This window comes from Mauremys reevesii, linkage group 6 (assembly GCF_016161935.1).
Source record: "Mauremys reevesii isolate NIE-2019 linkage group 6, ASM1616193v1, whole genome shotgun sequence".
Lineage (NCBI taxonomy): Eukaryota > Metazoa > Chordata > Testudines > Geoemydidae > Mauremys > Mauremys reevesii.
In genome coordinates, this window is record NC_052628.1 from 92,759,718 (window position 1) to 92,785,582 (window position 25,865).

At 42.7% G+C, this 25,865-nt stretch overlaps 1 long non-coding RNA gene across 1 annotated transcript; it reads left to right on the forward strand.

Moving 5' to 3' along the window:
* Positions 1-140: 140 nt before the first annotated feature.
* Positions 141-23,359, forward strand: LOC120408475. The gene is made up of 3 exons (XR_005600715.1): positions 141-252; positions 19,492-19,620; positions 21,327-23,359. It is a non-coding gene; the product is annotated as an uncharacterized LOC120408475 (long non-coding RNA).
* Positions 23,360-25,865: the final 2,506 nt, after the last annotated feature.

Consider the following 25,865-nt stretch of genomic DNA (forward strand, 5'->3'; position numbering starts at 1 on the left):
TGCTTTGCTCACTTTGTGCTGCTCAGGAAGTGCAAAAAGAGCATAAACTGTCTGCATCTCCCCAGCTGGGGATTCCCCAATCAGGAGGAGTCTCCAATAGGTGGAGCTTCTATACCACCAGCCTCCACAGCAGAGGTGCAGCTATGAGAAGTTGATTAATGCTCCCTGGTTCTCTGCCAGGCTCCCCCAGAGCTCTAGTCCCTAGCAAAGAGCTGCCTAGGGATCATGTGCCAGCTGGAGCAGTGCACTCAGGTGACATGGTGTTTGGTTTATATGGTGAAAAACTGAATAGCTTTATGGGTTTAAAAGATGAGTGACAGTCACATTATTATGAAATTGTGATGCAGACATGTCTAATGAGTGGGGGAACAGCATAGGTATCTAGGAACACAGGGACTTCCAGACTAGGTCAGACCAGTTGTCCCTCTAGACCAGTATTCTGTCTCTGACAGCAGCCAATACCAGAACCTTTACAAGAAAACATGAGAAACCATGCAGTGAGATGTGTATAGAATAATCTGTGTATTGGTAAAGTTCCTGTCTAAACCTTAGCAACTAATGGTAGCCTATGACCTGCACCAGCATGAGGGTTTATATACATGCTAACTCTTCTCCTGTTTACTATAGCTGTGGGTGGTCTTGTTTCTCATGTAAATATCTAATTTTTTTTTCTGAATCCTATTAAACTCTTGTTCTCAGCAATATCTCATGACAATGAGTTCCACAATTTAATTATGTATTGTGTAAAAAAAGAATTTCCTATTATGCATTTTAAAATTGTTGCCTTTCACTTCTTCTCATATAATGGGAAAAGGTAAACAGAAAGTCTAATTTATATTCTCTTACTATTTTGTATACCTCTTTCATCTCCCCTCTTATTTATCCCCTCTCTAAACTAAACCATCCCAGCCTGTACTCATCTTAGTACCTTGGGGCCCTGATCCCTGAATGGGGTATGTAGGTACTATTTAATGTTAATATTAATGATAAATAACTATGTGAGAGTAATCAATGAATACAAAACAAATTTACATACAAATCAATAAGCTTTTAGGAGTGATTCCACTTTTACAAGTAAACATTAGTTTACTGGTTGTAGTATTACACTCTACAAAATGGTTCCTTTATGTTAGCTTAATCCAGAGTTTATGTATTTACACTAATGCATGCTTATAAATTTAGGCCCCTAACCTGCAAAGAGATGTGTATGTGATTACTCTTGTATGCTGTTCCATTGAGTTTAGTGGTGCTTTGCACAGGAGCAAGGGTCAATCTTTAAGATTTGATTGCTGGACTGTGGCCTCAGTTAATACAGATAAAATTTTCAAAAGCACTAAAGTGACTTAGAAGCCCAAATCATAAGTTAGGATCTGTAGGAGTCTAAGTTTCAGGAGTCTAAAGTCCCACTGACTTTCAGTGAGACTTAGGCTATGTCTACACTGGCATGGGAAGTTGAGCTACGTTACGCAACTCCAGCTATGTGAATAACGTAGCTGGAGTCAACGTACCTTAGATCATGTTACCATGTGGTCTGCAGTGCAGGGGTCAATGGGAGAAACTCGACTTACCTTACTTTTCTCGTTGGGGATAGAGGTTGGGGTCAACTGGAGAGCAATCTGCTGTCGATTTAGTGGATCTTCACTAGACCCGCTAAATTGACTGCCGATGGATTGATCTCAGAGCGCTGATCCCAGCTGCAGTGTAGACCTGCCCTTAGGGTTCTGAGTGCCTAAATTACCCATTTTTTAAAATCCTTAATCTGCAGGTTATAGCAGAGAAACAAACATAGCTAAACAACTCTCACATAAAAAGAAAGAAACCTAAGACATACATGTCAGAGTTGCTTCATCTAATCTCGAATGGCTGGAATTTAAGTTTTAAAATTTGGAATTTATCATACCAAATTTTCTTTAATATATTATATTTAATGAAAGTTTTTAATAAGAGAAATACATATGTACAAGTACAAGAAACACAAACATACTAAGACAATAAGGCACCAAGCCAATAGAGCACTCAAGCATATGCTTAAGCTTTTCAGCACATTGGTAGTTTCAGCGAAGCACCAAGGTAGTTTTTTCAGCCTAGGAAAATATTTCTAGCTTTTCTCTTAGTGTGGAATAAAAAGTGTGTTCCTAGACAAGGATTTGTTAAGAGCCAGTTGGTTCTGGAAGAGAAACTGAGTGCATAATCTATCCCCACTAGATGTAGCTGTTGATACTTGAGAGAGTCATTTTCTTACCAGAACAGATTTTTTCCCCCAGCAAGGTTTCAGGGATTGTATGAGGGGCTCCATTATGTTCCTAAGTAAACCACCCAACCTGCATTTACCAGTCTCCCCTCCCAGTAAAAAACAAAACAGGCTATCAAAAAGTAAAGCGCAAAACTTAAGTCTGACGTGAGTTCTCATGAATTAATTATGAAGTCCAATGCAATGGTGTCCCAAAATAAATTAGGATATATGTTTCTAGCTATCAGCCTGACATTGTAGCTATACTAGTGTAGTGCAGGTTTATGTTGCAGCATCAATGCATTTTACATGGCTAGGATACAGCAGTAATCCGATCAGCTGCAATTGCCACAATACCAGACGGATCCCTAAAAATAGAAGCCCTATGGTAATCTGTCTAGATAACTGAATTCAATGACTATCTGGCAACAAATCAGGAGATGTTTGCAGAACTGGATTTAAGTATGTCATGAAATTTTGTTTGCATTACAGACATCCACAAATGATCCAAGGTTCAGTACCACTCTTTTAACGGGAAATACACTTCTAAAAAAGGCTGATTTTGCCATATCACCTTTCAAGTTTTTCCCCCCAATTAAGTCAACTATAGCAAAGATTAAAAACCTAATAGTGGTCCTCTGCTTTTTTGAATATATTTTGTTACATTTGCTTAATTCTTAGAATACATTTAAAAGTGTGACATTTCTTAGCAACAAATATGTTGTGAAGTACCAGTCTCTTTTTGTATCATTTGACTATCAACCTCATGATTCCTATGATGAAGTATATTTATATGTACATACATCTAGACTCATATGCTGCAGTGATGGATGGCAATATAAAACTCTGAAATTCACATGGAGAGAGAGACAGAATGAATGAGATGGTGGATAAATAATGCACTTTTTTTTTCATATGTTAAGGATGACCTGAGAATGGCAGAGTGAACCAAAGCCATGAGTTGATTCTAACAGACAGACATAAGAACTGCTATAAAGTAAAAGCTAACATACATTGCATTAATGCTGGATCATTGACAAGTATATAGTTGCTGGCATATCTCCAAATGTTTACTGTTGCATATGTCTGAAGATTGGCAGTTTTAGTTCAGTGGAAATCTTTTTTCCAGTTTTATTTGCAAGAAGGTGTGGTGCATTGGAGTGCTCCTAAAAGTGAATGAAATTCATTTACTGAACCCAGTCACCTGACCTGAGTCAGGGTTGCAATGATTAATACCCCATCACATGATAGGGACCAATATCTATTAACTCCGGTTACTGTTACACAAACCCTGGGGCCATATTCTGTTCTCAGTTACACTTTTGCAACGACTTCAGTGGAATTGCAGGGGTATAAATTAAAACAGACCTTGGTTCCCAGAGTTTTGCTATGACAAACTCCAGATCTCAAAGTAAAATTCCTTTCCAGACCACCTATATTAAACATGAGTTACACAAGTCCATCCTCAATCTCCCACTCCCTTTGTGATGCAGCAACACTCTCCAGCTGCCTAGCCGGGGAGTCGTACCATTGCATCTTCATCACCCTCTTCAAATTCTGCTGTTTTATTTACTATCCCCCACAGTCAGGACCTTCTAACTATCCCTCACTGATATCTGCCTCTTCTGCTGAGTCCCCAGCTCCATGCAATACCCTGCGTGACTGCTGACATTATCCAGCTCCTGCTTTCACTAAGCTATCCCCGAGCATCTCAGTACTTACTCCTCCCTCACCATGAGCTCAGTTACTCCCTGTATCTCCATTCATCACAGGTCTGTCTGCTGAGATAACTGACTCACCTCATAGCTCATTTGATTGATTGCATGTCAGCTCATTGCTATTGATTCCCATTTATTGCTCCATTGCTGAATTGTAAATCACATTTATCTGCCACTCAGCCAGGGCTCTTAAGAAACCCCTTTTCTGCATCATAGCATCAACCCTCCACCTCCATTCCCCCTTCTGCCCTCACTGGTTCCATCTCCCCTTCTTGTTACTCACATCCCCTACAGTTCCCACCAACTATACCTGCTCCTCTTCCTATCTCCATCCCAGTCACCTCTCTGTTCCCACCAGCACAAATCCAAGATTCACACCCCCCTCCTTTGGTGACATCTGTGTCAATCCTGGCATTCTCTCTGACTGCACACTCTTCACCTCCCACGCCATTTTCCATTCCCATCTCCACATCTTTGTTGCCCCCATTCCTAACCTCAGATCCATCCTCCTTCTTCCCCCTCTTCCTTTCTCCTGCTGTCTCTTGAGAAATGAGATGGGTGTTCCAAAGATCACACTCACCACCAACCTCTTCATATCTTGTTCCCTCCAGGCCCTGGCTTCCAGAGACCTGGTTTATTGCATCTGACATTGCCTCACAGGACCCCTCTCTTATGCAGGCAAATCCTTCTCTCACACTCTCTGCCCTGGCTCATTCTGTGATGTGGGTGTTGGGATTCTCTTCCCCTACTCCTGGCTTCTAATAGATACTTACTTCTCCTTTCTTCTCTTTTGAACAGCACTGAAGCATCCAACCCTTCTCTCTTCTCCCCTTCCATACTGCTGTCATCTACCACACACTCAGGTTCTCCCGCAGTCTTCCTCTCTAATCCTGACTCCTGGATCTCTCTCTTCCCTTCATCACAATCTCCCACACTTATCTTTGATGACTTCACCTTCCATGCTGATGACATTCCAATTCCTTAGCCACAAGCCTCCTCTGTCTCATCACCTCATTCGACCTGCAGCTCTGGTGAAGTTCACCTACTCACCCAAAAGGCTGTTCACTTGATGTTGTCTTCACCAATCTTTCTGACCTGTCCTTTGCTGAGTTCTCCTGCTCTGACCGTCCCTTGCTCTCTCTCAGCATCACCCATCTTCCCTCTCGCCCTGTGACCCAGCTCTTCTATGACTTCCAGTCCATCAATACTGATGACTTCTTTTCTGATCTCAGCCCCTTCCTCTCTTCCTTTCCTTCCACTGATACGGTTGTTGATTTTCTCCATGTTTCACCTCTACCTTAGATTCTTTGGCCCTTCTGATTCATTGCAATGTTGCCCATGCCAATCCTGAGGACACCCCTAATATCCACTTCTTTGTTCCTGCTTTCAAGCTGTACAATCTCTCTGGCAGAAGCCTCTCAGGCTGACTTCCTCTGCTACAAATTCATTGTCTTCTCCTTCAGTTCTGCCAGCTTCCTAGCTAAACAATTCTATTTCTCCATGTAACAGTGGCGAGATTCACCCCTATGGCACCTCCTGCTGGTATCCTGGGAATTAGCTCTTTTTCCAGCCTTGGAGTACCCTCTACAGGCCAACATCTCACTGCCGCTGGGCCCCCGTGTCCCTCCCAGACCCAGTGTCCCATTATCTGGGGTGCTGCCCCCAGCAGTAACCCTTCACTCTCAGGGTCTCCCCTCCCTGGGGAACCCCAACCCCCTAATCCCACCTTGCCTCAGCAAGTGGCTACTGCCAGTCAGCAATGAGCCCCTGCTCCCTGGGGCAGACTTCAGTATAAGAACCAGTCATCACAGGCAAGGGGGTAGGGCTTGCTGTCTTCCTCTACCACCCAGTACCTCAGGGATGGGCCTAGGGCCAGGCCCTGCGGCCTGGGGAGTCAGCAGCCTGGAGCTCCCCTGCTCCTCTGACCTTTCCCCCAGCCCTGTTTCCCATAGACAGCCAGGCCCTGCTCCCTCCAAGACTGGAGAGAGAAACTATCTAGTGCTAAGCTAGTAGCCCTTTTATAAGGACCTGCTGTGCTCTGTTTGGGGCATGGCCCCAGCTGTGCCAGCTTTCCTAATCAGCCTGGATTTTTCCTTACAGCCCCAGCCCTCTTCCAGGGCTGGCCTTAACCCTGTCAGGGCCAGAGCAGGTAACCACCCTGCTACACTCCACTTAACACCTTCGAGGAGCAGTGGGCACTGTCCGGGGTTCTCTGCTCGGTGTCCCCGTCAGGATCCCTTCTTATGACCCTTTGACCACACTCCTGTCCCTGTTCTTTTATTAGTTGTCCCCCGCAATTAGTGGGTTTCTGAGGCCCTGTGGTACCTCCCCTTAGGCTGGGGGGGGGTTCCGTTAGCATGGGGCGGGCTTTGCCCGCCCCGTTTCCCGGACACCCAATAGATACACTCCACTTAACACCTTCGAGGAGAAGTGTGCCCGTCAGGCTCCCTTCTTTTGACCATCTGACCACACTCCTGTCCCTGTTCTTTTATTAATTGTCCCCCAAACTCAGTTGGGTTTTGAGGTCCTGTAGATCCTCCCCTTAGGCTGGGGGGAGGATCCTTTAGCAGTGGGAGGGCTTCCACCCGCCCACTTCCTGGAACCCAATAGGTACACTCCACTTAACTGAGTCTATGCCCCAATTCCAGTTACCATTTTGCCAGCTCTGACTTATTCCTCAAACCTCTCACCTCCACTTCTGTCTGCACAGGATCTTGCCAATCTATTCAAAGAGAAAAGTGACCAAAGATGATATAACCTTCCTTTCCCCTCAGCTTGCATACCCTTCCCCAACTCTCTGCCTTCCTTAACAGATAAAGAAGTTTCTCATCTGTTCTCCTTTAGTCCCAGTGACCTCCATCCCTTTTATGTCCATTCTCATTCCCTCCTTTACCCTCCTCCTTAACCTCTCACTCTTTTCATGCTCTTTCCTCTCCCAGTACAAACTTGATTTATTCTCTCCCATTTTAACAAAATCCCACCCCGATCGCACTTGTCTCTCCAGCTACTGACACAGCTCCCTTCTGTCTCTTGAACATGCTCCTTACAGTTGTTCTCTGGAGTTCTTCTACTCCAATTCCAACCCCCATCTTCTCCAATATGGCTCCCATCTGGTTAGAAAATTAAATACTAAGATGGGTGAACCAGAGTATCTGGCATTAAATGAGGGTATTGAATTCATAGGCATCACAGAAATTTGGTGGAATAAGGACAAGGGTGGAATAACACCAGGGTACAAAATATATAGGAATGACAGGCTAGGTCACACTGCTGGAGGAGTGGCACTAAATGTGAAAGAATGCATAGACTCAAATAAAGTCAAAATCTTAAATGAATCGAACTGTACCATAGAATCTGTCTGGATAGAAATTCCACACTTGAACAATGAAAGTATAGCAGTAGGAATATACTATTGACAACCTGACCAGGGTGGCGACTTTGATTGTGGAATGCTCAGAAGGATTAAAGAGACTACAAAAGCTGAAAATGCAATCATAATGGGAGATTTCAACTATCCTCATATTGACTGACGGATGCAGAGATAAAATTTCTAGACACATTAAATGCTTGGAGCAGCTTGTCCTGGAACCCACAAGGGGAGAGGTAATTCCTGACTTAGTAGAACAGAGGATCTGGTGCAATAGATGAATATAGCTGAACCGGTTGGTAATAGTGACTATAATGAAATTAAATTTAACATCTTTGTATGGGGTAAAATGGCAAAGAAATCCACCACAATAACATTTAACTTAAAAAGGTGGAACTAGACAAAAATGAAGCAGCTAGTTAAATGGAAATGAAAAGGAATACTCACAAGGGTAAAATGCCTGCAAGCTATTTACAGATTATTTAAAAACATCATAAAAGAGGCTCAAAGTAAATGTATACACCAAACAAAAAAAATATATATATATAGGAAGAGGACAAAAAATGACACCATAGCTAAAAAGCAGAGTAAAAAGTTGTTGGGGGCAAAAAAGCATCCCTTAAAAATTGAAATCAAATCCTAGTTAGGAAAATAGGAAATAAAATAAACTCAGCAAGTCAAGTGTAAAAGTAAAATAAGGCAGGCCAAGAAAGAATTTGTAAAGCAACTAGTGAAGGACACAAGAACTAAGAGCAATTTTTTTTTAAGTACATCAGAAACAGGAAGTCTGCAAAACAGTTAGTGGGGCCACTGGACAATCAAGGTGCTAAATGAGCACTCGAGGAAGACCAGGCCATTGCAGAGAAGCTAAATGAATTCTTTGCATAAGTCATCTCTGCAGAGGATGTGAAGACGGTTCCCATACCGGAGCCATTTTTTTTTAGGTGACAAATCAGAGGAACTGTCCCAAGTTGAGGTATTAATAGAGGAGATTTTGGATCAAATTAATAAATTAAACAGTAATAAAACACCAGGACCAGCTGGTATCCACCCAAGAGTTCTGAAGGAACTCAAATATGAAATTGCAGAACTACTAAGTATGGTATGTATCACTTAAATCACCCTCTGAACCAGAAGATTGAGGGTAGCTAAAGAATGCCTTTTTGCCTCTTCTTGCGTACTTTTAAAAAAAGGCTCAAGAGGTGATCTTGGCAATTACAGGTTAGTAAGCCTAACTTCAGTACAAGACAAACTGTTTGAAACTATAATGAAGAACAAAATTATCAGACACCAATGAATACAATATGTTGGGGAAGAGTCAGCATAACTGTTATAAGGGTGAGGGTGTCAACAAACGTGGAAAAGGGTGATCCAGTCAATAGAATGTACTTAGACTTTCAGAAAGCCTTTGACATGGTTCCTCACCAAAGGCTCTTAAGCAAAGTAAGCAGTTATGGGATAAGAAGGAAGGTCCTCTCATGGATCAGTAACTGGTTAAGAAATATGATACAAAGGGTAGGAATAAATGGTCAGTTTTCACAGTTGAGAGAGGTAAATAGTGGAGTCCCCCAAGGATCTCTACTAGAGCTGTGTTCATCATATTCATAAATGATCTAAAAGGAATGAAAGGTGAGGTGGGAAAATTTTCAGGCAATACTAAATTATTCAAGATAGTTAAGTCCAAAGCTGACTGCAAAGACTTACAAAGGAATCTCAGTAAATTGGGTGACTGGGAGACAAAATGGCAGGTGAAAGTCAATGTTGATAAGTGCAAAATAATGCACCTTGGCAAACATGATCCCAACTATAGATACAAATTGATAGGGTCTAAATTAGCTGTTACCACTCAAGGAAGAGATCTTGGAGTCATCATAGATAGTTTCCTGAAAACATTTGCTCAATATGCAATGGCAGACAAAAAAGCTAACAGAATGTTAGGAACCCTTAGGAAAGGGATAGATAATAAGATAGAAACTATCATAATGCCACTATATAAATCCCTGGTATGCCCACATTTTGAAGACTGTGCAGTTCTGCTCACCTCATCTCAAAACAGATATATTATAATTGGAAGAGGTGCAGAGAAAGGCAACAAAAATGATTAAGGGTATGAAGTACCTACCATATGAGGAGTGATTAAAAAGACTGGGACTTTTCACCTTAGAAAAGAGATTACTAAGGCTGGATCTGACAGAGATCTAGAAAATCATGAATGGTGTGGAGAAACTGAATAGGGAAATATTATTCACCCTTTCACATACCACAAGAACTAGAGGTCTGATGAACTTCATAGGCAGGAAGTTTAAAACAAAGAAAAGGAAGTGCTTCAAAGAACCACAAGCTAAATATGAGCCAACAGTGTGATGCTGTTGCAAAAAAAGCAAACATGATTCTGGGATGCATTAACAGGTGTGTTGTGAGCAAGACACAAGAAGTCATTCTTCCACTCTACTCTGCACTAATTAGGCCTCAACTGGAGTATTGTGTCCAGTTCTGGGCACCGCATTTCAAGAAAGATGTAGAGAAATTGGAGAGGGTCCAGAGAAGAGCAACAAGAATGATTAAAGGTCTTGAGAACATGACTTACGAAGGAAGGCTGAAAGAATTGGGTTTGTTTAGTTTGGAAAAGAAAAGACTGAGAGGGGACATGATAGCAGTTTTCAGGTATCTAAAAGGATGTCATAAGGAGAAGGGAGAAAACTTGTTCATCTTAGCCTCTAAGGATAGAACAAGAAGCAATGGGCTTAAACTGCAGCAAGGGAGGATTAGGTTGGACATTAGGAAAAAGTTCCTAAACTGTCAGGATGGTTAAACACTGGAATAAATTGCCTAGGGAGGTTGTGGAATCTCCATCTCTGGAGATATTTAAGAGTAGGTTAGATAAATGTCTATCAGGGATGGTCTAAACAGTATTTGGTCCTGCCATGAGGGCAGGGGACTGGACTCGATGACCTCTCGAGGTCCCTTCCAGTCCTAGAATCTATGAATCTATGTACAATCAACCAGTGGAGCTCATTGCCATAGGATGTTGTAAAGGCCAAAAGTATAATTGGGTTAAAAAAAGAATTAGGTAAATTCATGGAGGATAAGTCCATCAATGGCTTTTAGCCAGGATGGACAGGGATGCAACTCCATGGTGCAGGTGTCCCTAAACCTCCAACTGCCAGAAGCTGGGACTGGATGACAGGGGATGGATCACTCAAAATTGCCCTGTTCTGTTCATCTGAAGCACCTTGCATTGGCCACAGTCAGATGGTCCATTGATCTGACCCAGTGTGGCCATTCTTATGTTCTTATGTTCATCTCCTGCACTACACTGAAATCACTTTTGCCAATGCTCCAGTGGCTTCTTCCTGGCCAAATCCCAGAACCATTCTAATCCTCTTTGACTTGTCAGCCACCTTTAACACAGTCAACCATGTTCTTCTTGAAATCTTGTTTTTACTTGGCTTTCATGTCTCACTCCTCACTTGGGTCTCCTCCTACCTTTCTAATGGCTTCTTCAGCATGTTGTTCTGAGGGTCCTACTGATTCCCCCATCTAACTTTCTGTGAGTTCCACAGGGCTTCTTGCTTGGTCCCTTTCTCTTCTCTCTTTGTCACTGTGCAATCTCATTCACAAATATACCTTACATGTCATCTCTGTAGTGACAGCTAATAATTTCCCTACTTAATCTGTACCTGTCTCCTTCAGTCCAAACTAAAATCTCAGTCTGTCTCTCTGATATCTTTTTGGGAATGTCCAGCCCTCAGCTTAACCTTAAATCTTAACTTTTCCCTCCAAACTCTCCCTTGTCTCACCTTTCTCAATCACTGTGGACACCATCACTGTCCTCCCTGTCACTGAGGCATCATTTTGGACTCAGTCTTGCCCATTCTTTCTGCACAACATCTCTAAAATGCAGCCTGTCCTGCCCATCCACACCGCTAAAACTCTTGCCCATTCACATATCATCTCACTGCAACATCCTCTGCACTGACTTTGACAAATGCCATCTTGTCCCAGTCACATCCATTCAGAATGCTACTACAAAAGTAATATTCCTAACTCATTGCTTTGACCATGTCATTCCTTCTTTGAATCCTTTTGCTGGATCCCCTTACTCCATTGAATCAGGCATAAGCTACTTGTCTTCACTTTCAAGACCTTCATGTCCTATCCCTGTCCTACCTGTCATCTCTCATTCACCATCAAGATGTTGATTCCAAGTGGCCAACCATGACAGCCTTCTTTACCCACTTGTTACATTTTCACCCAAGCACTTCCATGCTTTCTTCCACACTACCCTCCCTGCTTGGGAGGAGTTCCCTCTAAATATTCACAAAGATACCTCACTGTTTTCTTTCAAATCTCTCCTTACAATTCTCCTTTGCTATGACGCCTACAAAAATACCTGACAATGGTTAGGCAGCTGGTGTGCTGAGAGTCCCCAGCCTATCATGCTGACTAATATTGTCTCATTGTTTCCTTGCACTCTCCCTCCAGTCTGTCTGTATCCATCTGTTGTCTCGTAGATTTTATGGTAATACTTAGATTGCAGGTTCTTTGGGGCAATGACCATCATTTTGTTCTATGTCTGTGCAGCACCTAGCACCATGGGGTGCTAGTCCATGACTGGGGCTCCTATACACTACCACAATACAAATAATAATCCATAGTGTCTGTCTACAATCATCAACTGACAAAGATTCCTAAAAAAAACTTGGTTCAGGTTTGCAACAAACTATGAGCAGTGAGTTTTATTTGATTTCAGGTTTTGTTATGAAAAATGTACACAGCTAACTCTTGCGTGGTACCCATGACAGACAGACAGATAGGAATGATACTGCATACATAAGTTTGCATGCATTTGAATTTTTATTCTTTAAATCATTTTAACTTGCTTTACTTTTATTTTTTCCTCTTGCTGATTTCTGCCTTGGATTGGCATATTCCTTCTTCTAAGGCACATTCAGGATGAGTGAGCCACACAGAAGAAGTAACCAGAGCTGACTAAACAAGATGTAATGTATCAGAAACAGGGATTTGGCTCTATTTTTCTAAAACATTTTTTGTGTAGGGGCAAATACGGTGAGGGGTGCATTTTCAAAGAGTGACCTCCATTTCTGGGCAAGCAATCCCCAGTGGGTTTGGAGCGATATGAATCCTTGAGTCCAATGTGTTTTTATGCAGGCAAATTCTAACACCCCACAGATGTTAAATTAAACACATACAGTTGGAATGTTTAGCAGATATTTGCACCTGAAAAGTGTGGGTAGAGTTATGTGCATGAACAATTTTGCATCTGCACACATGGAGGCCTGTTTGAAAATTGCCCTTGAAACATGCTAGATTGTCAACTTTTGAATCATTCTGGAAGCGGGATCCCTGAGATGTATGAATGCCACAGCCATACCTTTCTCCCAGTCACAGTGTCTGTTCAGGTGGGGCAGAGTGGGTAACATTTTCTCTACTATTTCCTTTGCTGTATCAGATTTGTGGATGAACTGAGGCCTACGTCACATTTTTGACACCTTTTATTGACACTAAATTCATTTTCAAATATTTAAATGGAAAAGTTGATGAGCTTACATTAAGGAATAGTCATTTGTGGTGAAATCTGGTCCTATGCAGCAGTCAAGTACTAGGCTTCCTGCACTACATTTTGTTAAGGGCCTGCTCAGTGCAACAAAAATAAGTCTACCCACAGGACTTCCGGCTGGGAACTCGCTATTTTATTTAACTGCATCACAACAGAATGAGGGGGAAACTCCCACTAACTAAACAGGAAGTAAGGGAGGTGCTGGAGCATGGCTCCTTCCCATAATACTCTGAGTAATCCAGTTTACTCTGTCATGACCACTTTATTATGCTACTTAAGTCTCATTTAATCTTTATGGAGTGAGCTACAGTGGTAGTAAAAAAAAAAGAGAAGAAAACATGCACCACTGACATGCTGTGAATTTGAAGCTCCTTCAGAGCAGGTACCATCTATTCAGATTTAGTTGGGATTTGTGTCTGCTCCTTTTGTAAAGGAGGGCTTAACTGGGACTTCCTGTGTATACACAGGGTTTATGTGAAACTTAAGTGGTGCATAGTCCTTATGCTGGACCTCTAAACAGGAATGAAATTCACCCTTGCAGATTTCCATTGAAAAAAAAAATTTTTTTTCTTAATATCAATAAAATTATTTCAGGTTCTTCTGGCTTTTTCAAGCAACTTGTTTCAGTGAAACGTGTTTATTCAATCTTTTAACAGCACAGTAGCTTTGCTTCTTGAGCTGGTTGAGTAATGAAAAACAGATTCTTGTGATTTGTAAATAAACAACTCAAATTCAGTTTGCTGCTCTTTGGGAGGTCACACACTATTTGTTCTTTGTGATTATTCAGAGAATAGTGTTTGCACTGGCAAATGTAATGAATTTGTACTGGAAATGTGTACTTGCTTGTTGATTGCACTATTATCACTTATTCATCATTCACCATTCGCAATTCTCCTGTTAAAATTCAGTCATGCAATCTGGGAACAGAAATAATAATAGATGATCAGTCATAGACCTTGAATATTGAATAAGTGTGGTTAAAAGTTTGTGAATCATCTGCATCATGAAAATTATTTGCCTAACTATTCAGTGCATACTTAAAAAAAAATCTAAATTCGTCAATTTTTTGACAAATATTATTTAACCAGGTCAATTTATTTCCCACATTCAGTTCTCCCAACTCTCACACTGAGCGCGCTGATCTTCCTTTCCTTTCCTTTTGTTCTCCAATCCCTTATTTGCCCTTCTTTTATTCTCTGATGCAACCTTGGTCTTTAGTGTCATCAGTGCTTAACTAACCCCATTGACCCAACCTTCTCTTTCAGAGACAGCCACATGAGCTAGGATATTAAAAGGAGCCTAAGAGCTTGGCACCCAGCTCCCACTGAATTTAAGTGGGAATGGGGCGCTTAATGTCTTTAGATTCTTTTGTAAAGCCTAGCTGTGTGGCAGAAGCTCCTATCACCACCGAGGTCTAGAGTGTGATCTCTGGGAGGAAACACAGACTTTCAGATGGCGGCTGCAGTAGCAGCAGCAGATAGGAGAAATTCACCACATGCTCACCCCCAAGTATCCAAGATGAGACTCCAGCAGCCACTCAATCCCTCCAAGCCAGACAGGTGGGGCAGCAACTTCCTCCATTTTGCAAGGGTCCAATGCCTGGGAGGTGAAACACTCTCTGTTGGCACATCCTCAACCCCCATTGCCCTTTCAGACATCGGCTTATTTCTGCAGGATGAGGGAATGAGCATTTGGACTGAGGGATATAGAAGATCCTTTAAGAGACACTATGGGGTTGCTGGGTGAAGGGAGGTCAGGCATGGGAGCTTTTATACATTCCCTTGTCCCCTCATTTCTTATTTTGTACTTTGGTTTGCTCCTATTGTACCAGCATTATCCATCAACTATAACATACTAATATTTGGAAATAGCACCACACCCTGCCATCCTTATCCAGTTCTTGCATAGGAAAACTTAAATTGAAATCAGTGTAGACTAAGTAAAAGCTGACTGGTTTGGTAACTATGAGCTTGGACCATGAAGTTTTAAAAGAGAAATAATTTGGGTGTTATATTAAAAAAAATCTGACAGACTCTTAAATGCAATAGAGCTGCTGAACACTGTGTGATTAAATGCTTCACTGTGCTTTGGCAATTGTCCACAACCCTTTCTTTCCACAATCTTTCTTTCAATGGGCCCTGGTCCTAAGGCCTAAGCACTCGCAGCTTCCCTTAAAGTCAATGAAAGTTGTGGGAGCAAACTGCCCCTTTGAATCAGGCCCTGATGTCACAATCCATTGACAATCCAATAACTGACAAAATACAAAGAAAACAAACTATTCCTTAGCTAGCAAGTCTTTATGGTGGGATCCTCACCCCAGCTCCACCCACTTTATGCTAGACAAAAGAGCCAGAGCGGGGTAAAGTGTTCAAAAAACCCTACTTCCACGTTGGGGAGGATGCCCTAGTGCAGGAATTGAGGTAGACAGCCATAAGGCTGTTTTCCAAGGACCCCCTCATAAGCCCTGGGAGAGGGATGTGTCAGAGGTAAGGCTGCAGCAATTCCTGTCAGTGCTGCAGCCTATTGGGCAGCCTGAGGGCAGGGCCGCCCAGAGGGGGGGGGCAAAGGGGGCAATTTGCCCCGGGCCCCGGGCTCCGCAGAGGCCCCCAAGAGAAGAGCGGAAGCTCCCGCCTCCGCCCCTCTCCTGGAGCCTCAGCGCATCAAGCGCCGAGTCTCCGGCCGAGCCCCTGAGCCCCGCCCCGCTCAGAGCCGCGTGGTGAGGGGGCGGGGCTAGGAGCTCCAATGGGGCCGGGGCCTGAGCCCCGCCCCTCTCAGAGCGGCGTAGGGAGGGGGCGGGGCTGCGAGCTCCGGGCTGAGTTCCCAGCCCCGCCCCCTCACCACGCGGCTCTGAGCGGGACGGAGCTCAGGCCCCGCCGGAGACGCGCTCGGGTAAGGGGGCGGGGCGGGAAGCGGGACCCGCCCCCGAAGCGCAGCCCGGTCTTCAGCGGCGGGGGGCCCCTTCTGTTCCGGGACCCGCCGCCGAAGTGTCCGGAAGGCCCGCGGCGGGGAACCCCCCCCCCCGCCACCGAATTACCACCGAAGACCGGGCTGTGCTTCGGCGGCGGGTCCCGCTTCGGTGGTAATTCGGCGGCGGGGGGCTCCCGCCGCGGGTCTTCGGGCCACTTCGGCGGCGGGTCCCGGAACGGAAGGGCCCCCCGTCGCCGAAGACCCCAGGCCCCCGGAATCCTCTGGGCGGCCCTGCCTGAGGGGAGGCTGTTGTAATTTAGACATCCTCTTAGGACTGTATAATTACACTGGAGGCTTCTTCAGGATGTGGAACAGCCTAGAATTGGGAGAGCACAGGCATGGCTTAAAGCCATCAAAGCCCCTGCTTCCCTTGAGCTGCGAGTTTGGAGTGGCATAGAATGTCATTTTATATGTTTGTTGAATAGTGAGTGGGGTATAAAGACAAGTACAATAGATGCTTACAAGTTTGCTATATAATTTCAATAAAGTCTTAGTTGGCTGATCTTGCACTTTTTCATCAGATTCTTGCAAATGCAGTCAAACCAAGCCACTACAACTTGAAAGTTTTAGCAATGACTCAGTCACTTTATTTAAAAAAACAAAGTCATCCACTTTATGCTAAGTGGACTTTAACTTAAACGAAGCTCATTCAAATCCCCATTTTTGCTTGGTGAAGTGCATTTTGGAATCCAAAAAGCATTGTCAGTTGTTATGATAAAACAATTCTGAAGTTAAATCAGTTGCTGCAAGACACCTTCACTTACTTCAGAAGAGAAATGTGAATATAACACATTAACATTCTTGCATTGTTTTAAACTTGGTCTGTTTTCACTCTGACTGGAAAGGGAGCAAAAACGACCATGTCTTCTTGTCTACTGTCTTTAGGTAGAACAAGATGGTTCTGACCCAGTTCAATACAAGTATTTTTTCTGCTTTCTTTTTCCTGTCGTCTTCAGTAAGGGTGGAATTAATTTAAAACCTAGGTAATTTTGTTTTGGGATTCTAGCTATTACAATAAGACATATAAATACATAAATAATAAATGTTATTAATAACATGGATAAGCCTGAAACCCTGCTCTAACCCAATGGTTGTTAATTCAGCCTGTGTAATGGAGTAGTGGTCACATCCCCTCCAATCCAAGTGGTCACATCCCCCCCTAATCCAAGAATTAGGATTCTTGGATGCATATAAATGGATCAAAGTCAACACCTTGAATTGCAACTGGAAACAAATAGGAAGCATGGAAAGACACTGGAGAATTACTATGATAGGCTCCCTGTTGCTACTGCTGCTCAACAGAAGGGTAGCTACATTCAGCATTATAGCTTTCAAATGCTCTTTGAGAATATCTCCATGTAGAAGTGCATTGCAATGATTCACTCTAAAAGTCACAAAGACATACATACCATGATGAGGTCTAATCCCAAAGAAGAGCTAGAAAACACCTTGTCAGACACAGATAAATAAAGGTGTTCTTGATCGTCAACACCAGTTGGGATTCTTCAAAGAGTCACAAATGGTGAATCTTTTAGAGAAAGGCTGGTCTAAACTCTTCAAGAAAGGTGGTAGGAATTTACCCTGACATACACTCAAGATCCTTCAATGATGTGGACTTCTCTGCATGGATCCAGTTGCATATACACATCTAGTATAAGTAGTTTACATCTCACAGAAGACAGTGAAAGTTAAATAAAATGAAGAATATTTGCATCTTTTAATTCTGGTTTGTTTTATTATGCTTTGACCATTCCAAAATGAAGACCACTACCCAATATCACAACTCTTTCAGATGAAACTACTGTATATATGAATGAGTTTAATAATCCATTCCTGGGTTCAAAGACCCAAGATCCTTACAGAAGGGTCACATAAATGGACCTGATCTTCAGTGCATTCAGTCTCCTGTGAATAGGGTTGCCAACTTTCTAATCACACAAAACCAAACACCCCTGCCCTGATCCTGCCCCCCCCTTCTCCAGGGGGTTGGGGTGTGGGAGGGGGTATGGTCTCTGGGGTGGGGCCAGGGATAAGGGGGTTGGGGTGTGGGAGGGGACTCCAGGATGTGGCAGGGGTTGGGGTGCAGGAAGGTGAGGGCTCCAGCTGGGGGTGAGGCCAGGGATGAGGGGTTTGGAGTGTAGGAGGGGTCTCCGGGCTGGGCCAGGGGGTTGGGATTTGGTGTGGGGTGCGGGTTCCCGACAGCACTTACCACGGCTCTGAGGAAGCGGATGCCTGGTCCCTGTAGAGGTTGTGGTACATGCTGCCTTTGTGTCCATAGGCATCGCCCCCCGCAGCTCCCATTGGTCACAGTTCCCAGCCAGTGGGTGCTGCAGAGCCAGTACTCAGGGCAGGGGCAGTGTGAGGAGCCTCCCAGTCCCTGGTCGCCCCAGCACCTAGGAGATGCAGAGACCTGGCGGCCGCTTCTGGGAACAGCGCAGAGCCAGGGCAGGAAGGGAGCCTGTCTTAGCCCCAGGCCCCTACTGCGCTGCTGACCGGACTTTTAATGTCCCTGTCGGTGGTGCCGACAATAGCCACCAGGGTATCTTTTCAATCAGGCATTCTAGCTGAAAACTGGATGCTTGGCAACCCTACCTGTGCACCGAGTTCCACTGATAAGTGATTCTAAAGGCAGCATAACCAGTTGTAGGAGGATCACTTTAACATAGACAGACCCTTCAATGGCACACAGCTGATGTAACGGCTCCTACGTTACCCTCTTTCTGAATTCCAATGTAAGGGTCATAGCTGGGAAGACAGACATGGCCAGAGCTTCCCTGCGCCCTGATAATCTTCAGCACAGTGGGACCATTAGCAGTCAGCATAATTTATAGCAGCAATTAGGCACAGCAAACCCAGGATTAGGGGAGCACACAGGTGGCTAATGTCCTCCTGGGCTGCACTATGTATTTGTTGGCCATAGTTGAGGACTAGGTCTAGTTCTTATGGGAAATAGAGTTGACATTTATTTTTGTACACTAGTTAGAACATGAGCACAGGAATACTGTATGGAGACACATTGTTCCCTACTGAAAACATATTTCATGAGTTTCATGCACATTGTTTATTCCAATAAATAATAATAATAATACCAAGCTCTACAGTATAAATTGCACTCAAGAAATTTATTCCTGATGTACACATTTAACAGTCAGACCATGTCCTCTTTAGAGTATTCTCAAGGGCATTTCATGTCCAAGTCATACACAGATCTCCTAATGAATTTTTTTTTAGAAGTTGGCATTCTCCTGGTGAAGTGACGCTTTACCATGCAGTTGTGCCTTCAACCATATATTATTTCATGTATTTTGATGGAGACGTATGTATGACAATCTGAGAGTAGAACCAGGCCCACCAAAATTACAAGATCACCATTGTATGCAGTTGTCTAGGATGGTTAGGGCTAGACTGAGTTGTTAAGGCACAGCCCTGCAGTAGAGATGATGCCAGATGAAAGAACAGTTCCTCTGGAGGAACAGAAGCCAGAGCAGCCCCTTTTGACCACAAGTGCTCACCCCACCCCTGAGTATGGTTCCAGCTCCACTGTCCAGTTTGGAGGATGTGCTAAAACAATGGAGTTGACAGTCATTACTTATGAAATCTATCTGAGGAGGTTGATTTCGCTTTGCAGAAAAAGAAGTGACCTTCTGGAGATAAGCACTGCCAAGGGGGATATCTTTCTTCTTAGTACTTCCCTGCATGTTCCTGCAGTCGGGTTTTAAGACAGATGCCAATTAAGCCCACAGGAAACTGCATCTAGGTAAGAAACCTATCAGAAAGATCCTTTTGTTTATTATCTCTTCTTCTAAATATGCAATAATCCCCCTCCAAAAGGACACTGAAGTAATGTGGTCCGTTAAAACAAAACACCTCTAGAAAGATACCAGGCAGCATGTATTTGAATTTCAATTATTTGTATCAAGGTCTTCTCTGAGTTTCGCACTGAGTAAGAGATGTATAGGAATCAGCTTTTTTACTCCTCTAAGTTCAAATACTGTGTTGTGTCATGTTTGATTGGTATGTGTGCCTGTGATGCAAAGTATTTATATATCAGGAGTCAGGCTGAAAAAAATATTGGGATGTTCTATTCAAATTCTGTCTCTGACATAAATTCCATCAACACTACTATAATAGCTAGATGTTTCTTCTAAAATGACCAGAAGTGATACAAGTGCCAGCACTGACATTTAAACTGCAGCCAATAGGCTTCAGAGATAACACATTGTGGTGATGAATGTGGAGGTTGAGCATATTACATTTCTTTTAAAGCCAAAGGTCCAAATTCTCCTCTCACTTACCCTTATAGAAGCCAGGAGTAACTCCACTGAAGTCAAGAGAATTACATTAGTGTAAAACTGTTGTTTCTGACAGGAAAATTAGACCCATTGTTTCTCATTTTCTTTTTATAGAGTTATGAAGACAACACAACATTGATTCATTATTTGGAATATTTTCTTCACAATTATAAAGGCTAAAACCCTTGTATATAAATGAAACTCTAAAGTCTGCAGAAGCTGTTACCGGTACAGCATAGAAGCCAGTAGCAGCTCAATCTGACTCCAATGTGTATTTTCAGATACAACAGAATTGTTTGGAAATAGACAGAGGGGGTGTCAAGGTTTCCTCCCCCACTTTGAACTTTAGAGTACAAATGTGGGGACCTGCATGGACATTTCTAAGTTTAATTTACTAGCTTAGATCTGGTAAAGCTGCCACCAGCCAGAAGTCAGTGTCTGGCACACTTTCTGTCCCCCCAAAACCTTCCCTGGGGAACACAGACCCAAACCCCTTGGATCCTAACACAAGGAGAAATTAACCATTCCCCTTTCTTTCCCCCACCAACTCCTGGTGAGTCCAGACCCAATTCCCTGGATCTTAAAACAAAGAAAAATCAATCAGGTTTTTAAAAAAGAAAGTTTTTAATTAAAGAAAAAGAAAGGTAAAAAATCATCTCTGTAAAATCAGGATGGAAAATACTTTACAGGGTACTTAGATTTATATAGCCCAGAGAAAACCCCCTCTAGCCTCAGGTTCAAAGTTACAGCAAACAAAGGTAAAAATCCTTCCAGCAAAAAAGGAACATTTGCAGGTTGAGAAAACAAACATAAGATTAACATGCCTTGCCTGGCTAGTTACTTACAAGTTTTAAACATGAGCGACTGATTCAGAAAGATTTGGAGAGCCTGAATTGATGTCTGGTCCCTCTCAGTCCCGAGAACGAACAACCCCCAAAACAAAGAGCACAAAACAAAGAACTCCCTCCACCAAGATTTGAAAGTATCTTGTCCCCCTATTGGTCCTCTGGTCAGGTGTCAGCCAGGTTTACTGAGCTTCTTAACCCTTTACAGGTAAAAGAGACATTAACCCTTAACTATCTGTTTATGACAGGGAGCAACAAGTCGTAATGAGACAATGAGATATTTTGTGCGTGCATGTGTGTAAAACCATTGCCTCTGTCTTTTTCAGGGTGTGGCTGTCCCTTTTCAATTTGCAATTACAGTGGAAAAAGAGAAAATAATTTACAAGACAAACACCCCGCAAAATGTCTATGCCTCCTGGGCATCTTTCATCTGTGTTCTTGACATGCTAGTAAAATCCTGGATGTTTGGAACAATGAGAATAACAAAACCCGCAACAACAAAGAATTATTTTGTTATTCTTGTGTATCAAATCAGGGTCCTGGTTACAGTAAGAGATAGTCTAATCAGTGGTAAAAAATAGTCTGAGGCCTGCTTCAGTGAATGATAAGCTGGAAGAAAAGTCATTCAAGGATCTTCCCTCGATTTCATGCAGTTGATTGCGATGATTGTTGATTGTAATGATTGCTTGAGCCATTTCATATTATAAGAAATGTCAAAATTTGTATTGTCCAAGTGCTCACAGGTTTATGAAAACACTGGTTTGGAGCTGCAGCTAATACAATCTACAGCCTTCTTAAATGTTAGACTGAAACAGCATTTCACCATGCTCTCACCGCCCCCCCCCCCCCATGCTTCTGTCCATACACCCTACTGTCATATTGATTATTTGCTTGTATGATTTTATTTTATGGCAAGTTTTGCGCTTTCTAGTATTATCCTTTACTAATGCTTATACTAACCCCAATGTCTTCCAGGCAGATTAGGGACTTCAGCCTGGCTCTCCAAGATGCCAGGTGAGTACCCTGACTAGCAGACTATTCTGGAGTGAGTCTCTTTCTCTCTCTGGTTTTGACCAAAGTTTCTGGACATCAGAAACCTTTCCTATGAAAGTTTTGTCAAAACAAGTATGTTCCTGTGACAAATTTTGGTATTGACAACGAGTGAACAGGTGAGCCTGCACCCTGATCTCTTAGATGCCAATTAGTTCACTCAAGAAAGCTAATTGAGGTAAATAGATAATCATGCTGGTGGGCTGGGTGGGATAATGAGCCAATTAGCTCATCAGCCCAAACATGATAAAGAGGCACAGAAATGGGGAATAAGGAATGGGGCTAGCTGAGCCCAGTCACATAGATTGCTTAGGAAAGGGAGACCTTTGTTCCCCTCAGGTCCTGATGAGAAGGCCAAAAGCATCAAGTAAATAAACTGTTGCATAGGGAGTGTAGTGGTATTGGTGGAGGGAACTCAAAATAAATGACACTGTGAATGTAAAACTAGTGGAGTCTGGGCAGTTTCTGCAGGGCAGGAGGACAGGAGTGAAAGTGTGTCGTTTTACCCACCACAAGAATTCATACTCAGCTCTGGCATCAGCACAACCAGAGCTCTTATTCTGTCCCACTTTGTTCTTATGGCCAATCCTTACAGCTCTTGCTGCGTGAATTCAGACTTCTGTCTCTCGGCTCCAAGTCCAAATACAGTCAGGGTTTCCCACAGGAGCCTCTGACTCACTTGGCTCTGTCCTCTAAACTCCCCGATGTCAGGGTCTTTCCTGCTGGATCCTTTCTCACTCCCTACAGTTTCCTGAGCTTCCTCCCTCTTCATGGAGCTTCCTGTTGCTCCTTGTAGGGAAAACATCTAATCATGCTGAGGGCTGGCTAGCCAGAGGGCTTCCAGTATTTAAGGAAAGCCACCATGTTATGTTGATAAGTCTAGAGAACTGGGAATAACATCAAAGATCAGGCCATGGAGCCTAAGAAACCTGTGTGAACCCTGATTGATATTATAAAGTATTAATTAGCAAGTAGATGTTATAATATAACAGGGCTTTGGGATCTTTTCTCTATACAACCCCTATATTAGGTTTGTCCAACAATTTCCCCCCAATTTTGTTTTTGAAGAACTCTGACACATCTATGGTTTGCAGAGAAGAGACATATTCATGGTGGAGCTGGCCAGCCAAACAGAGAAATAAATGTTATACCCCCATTAAGTGGAATTGGTTAAAAAACAGTCCCACAATTTCATGAAAATTTGTGAAATCTAAACATTGTTTCAGTTTTTCAGGCCTTAAAATTGAACCATTTTTCATGTTTTCAATATTTTTTTCAGAAAATATTTGAGAAGTTTTGAATTTTCATTTCCCCTTTTCTTCCTTTTTTCAATACTTTAACTCTGGCAAAAATACAGTTTCATGTTTTAATTTTGCTCCTCTCTCAAATTTGGAAATGTTAAAGGTTTATGGCAGTTAGAGTAGAAAAAGGGAAAACAAAAACCAAAAACACCCTGCCAGACATCACTTAGTCTACTGAATTCAGGGACAAAAGGGGGAGAGGAGGGGGGAAAAGGGGGAAAAGATAAAAATTGAAATGTTGACATTTCAATTTTTTTCACTTTTCAAAAACCAAAATGATAAATTCACTTCAAAATTAAACACATTGAAAATTCCAATAAAAATGTTCCAAAACATTGAATTGAATGACAATTTCCCTATGAAAAAAAAAATGCTTTTGACAAAACCACACCAGAAACATTTTCAACCTATTCTACCATTAAGGGCTTTAAACAGTGGGAAGATTCTTCATCATGTGGAACTTCTCTTGATTTTTTTGTATTGAACATCATCATTAAATGTTTCTGTGTTAGATTCAGTTCTGCAACAATTATTTCTAAAGATGTATATTATCAACTCCCATTCTGAGTTCACTGAACAATGTCAGCCATTGAGCTTTATATATGTGGGAACCAATAGGACTAATGAAACAAAATGTCCCTTTTAAGAACAAGAATATCACATCAGCACGAGCCCATTCTTGTCATTGTTATTGGTATTTTGATGTGGGAACATAGCAAGTTTGAGTCTATCATACTGATAATTGTCAAAGAGAGGGAGGGTAAATCAAGAACAAGCTCTATATAACAGAGAGGAATTATGTGTTCTAAAGGCATCCCATAATGCCAGTCAGAAAGGGATGGTGTGTGTCACTCTACTTAAGCTCATCAATCTCTTCACTGCTTTTTACAGTAAATCACCCCATTTCCCTCCACCCTTTCTCCTCACTCAGCTTCCATGACCTTCCCTGGTTCTCTTCCTTCCTTTCACCAGCCACTCCTCCATGCTCTCATTTGGTCCCCCTTCTTCTGCTCTCCATCTCTCGTCAGGTACTTAAGGGTTCTAGCTTCAGTTTTTTACATTTATCCCTCTGTTCTATTTTTTATGTGGCTTCAACTATTACCCCCATGATGACAATGATTCACAAAATACCTTGCCACCAGTAACATCCTGTCCAGTTGTACATCAGCATCTATAGCTTATGTAACTGTGGGTGTCCTGCCACTGTTTCAAATTCAGTGTCAGAAACTGAGCTCCTTATCGTCCCTCCCAAATCCTCTCCTCTCCCCATACTGCTATATGTAATGTACCAATCATGGCTCTCCATACACTGCTACAATAAATTATAATTGAAGGCTAAACCCCAAAACAAACTGTTTGTTTTTTGTTTTTTGTTTTTATTGTTGTTCAAGCCAGCACAAAATGGAGGAAGGAAATAAACACACAGGTAGAACAAAGACCAAAGGACTTCTGTTAAAAAGCACTTACTGTAAGACTCTCTTAAAGGAAGGAACTCCAAATAATACTTTTCAGTGCTTTCTTCCTTCAGAAGTATGAGAAAAAAAGAAGGTTTTTTCCCCCTGTGCCAATATATATTTTGATCTGATCTAAGACCAGTGAAAGGCAAGAACAGAAGAAAAGGCCCTTTGATTCTGGGTCTACACCAAAGTTCAGTGACTAGGTACGAAGAAGACATAAGATGCCTAAAAGGAAATCACAAAAAGAAAATTGGCTGCAGCCTGCATGTAAAAACCCACACAGTTTCTGTAACATCAAGGAAATCTGAAATAGAATTTGATCCCACTCCTTATGCTTCTGCTGCTCTTGCTGCTAAACCCAGTGTTACTGGGAAATTGCCTACCAAAAGCACAGCCCTCATGAAAACCAAGTGTCAGTCCTGACTGCCTGATTTTGAAAAATACTGATGGCTCCTGAGCATCAAGAAAGCTGAGAGGCCAGGCTGACTTCTCCCTCCACCCTCCTGAAGGGCTCTGAAAGGGAGAAAGCTGAGAATCAATCTGAAGTAAATATAGTTGGTACTTGGTGTGACGTTATTGATATAAATGGGGACCATTTAGAACATGGGTTGCAACCAAGGTCCTGTAGTGGCACCAAATCCTAAGTAAAGGGGGTCATATAAGGTGTCTAAGACCAGGTTCTGGGTTGCTGATTATGATTATGCTGTCTGTATGTCTGTGTATCATTTTGTAGTTGAAGTTATAAGTATTGGCTCTGTAATATCTATATTTTGTATTATGCTCTGCCTCTGGGAAGTGTCCCAGACAAGCTGATGTCAGCCCTGCATAGCTGGCTTGATGGCCCATTAAGGGCCATCGGCTACACAATTGACCCATGGAGAGAAGGCAGACACGCCTTGTGACTCAGCAAAGTATGCAGGGACTGGCCCATGTGACTCCAGGCTCCATTTTTGGCTGTAAGTTTCCACCGTGAGGACAAAGGGATTCTTACACCTGGAAAAGTCTATATAAGGCTGATGCATCATCTCCATCTTGTCTTCAATCCTGCTTCTGACCT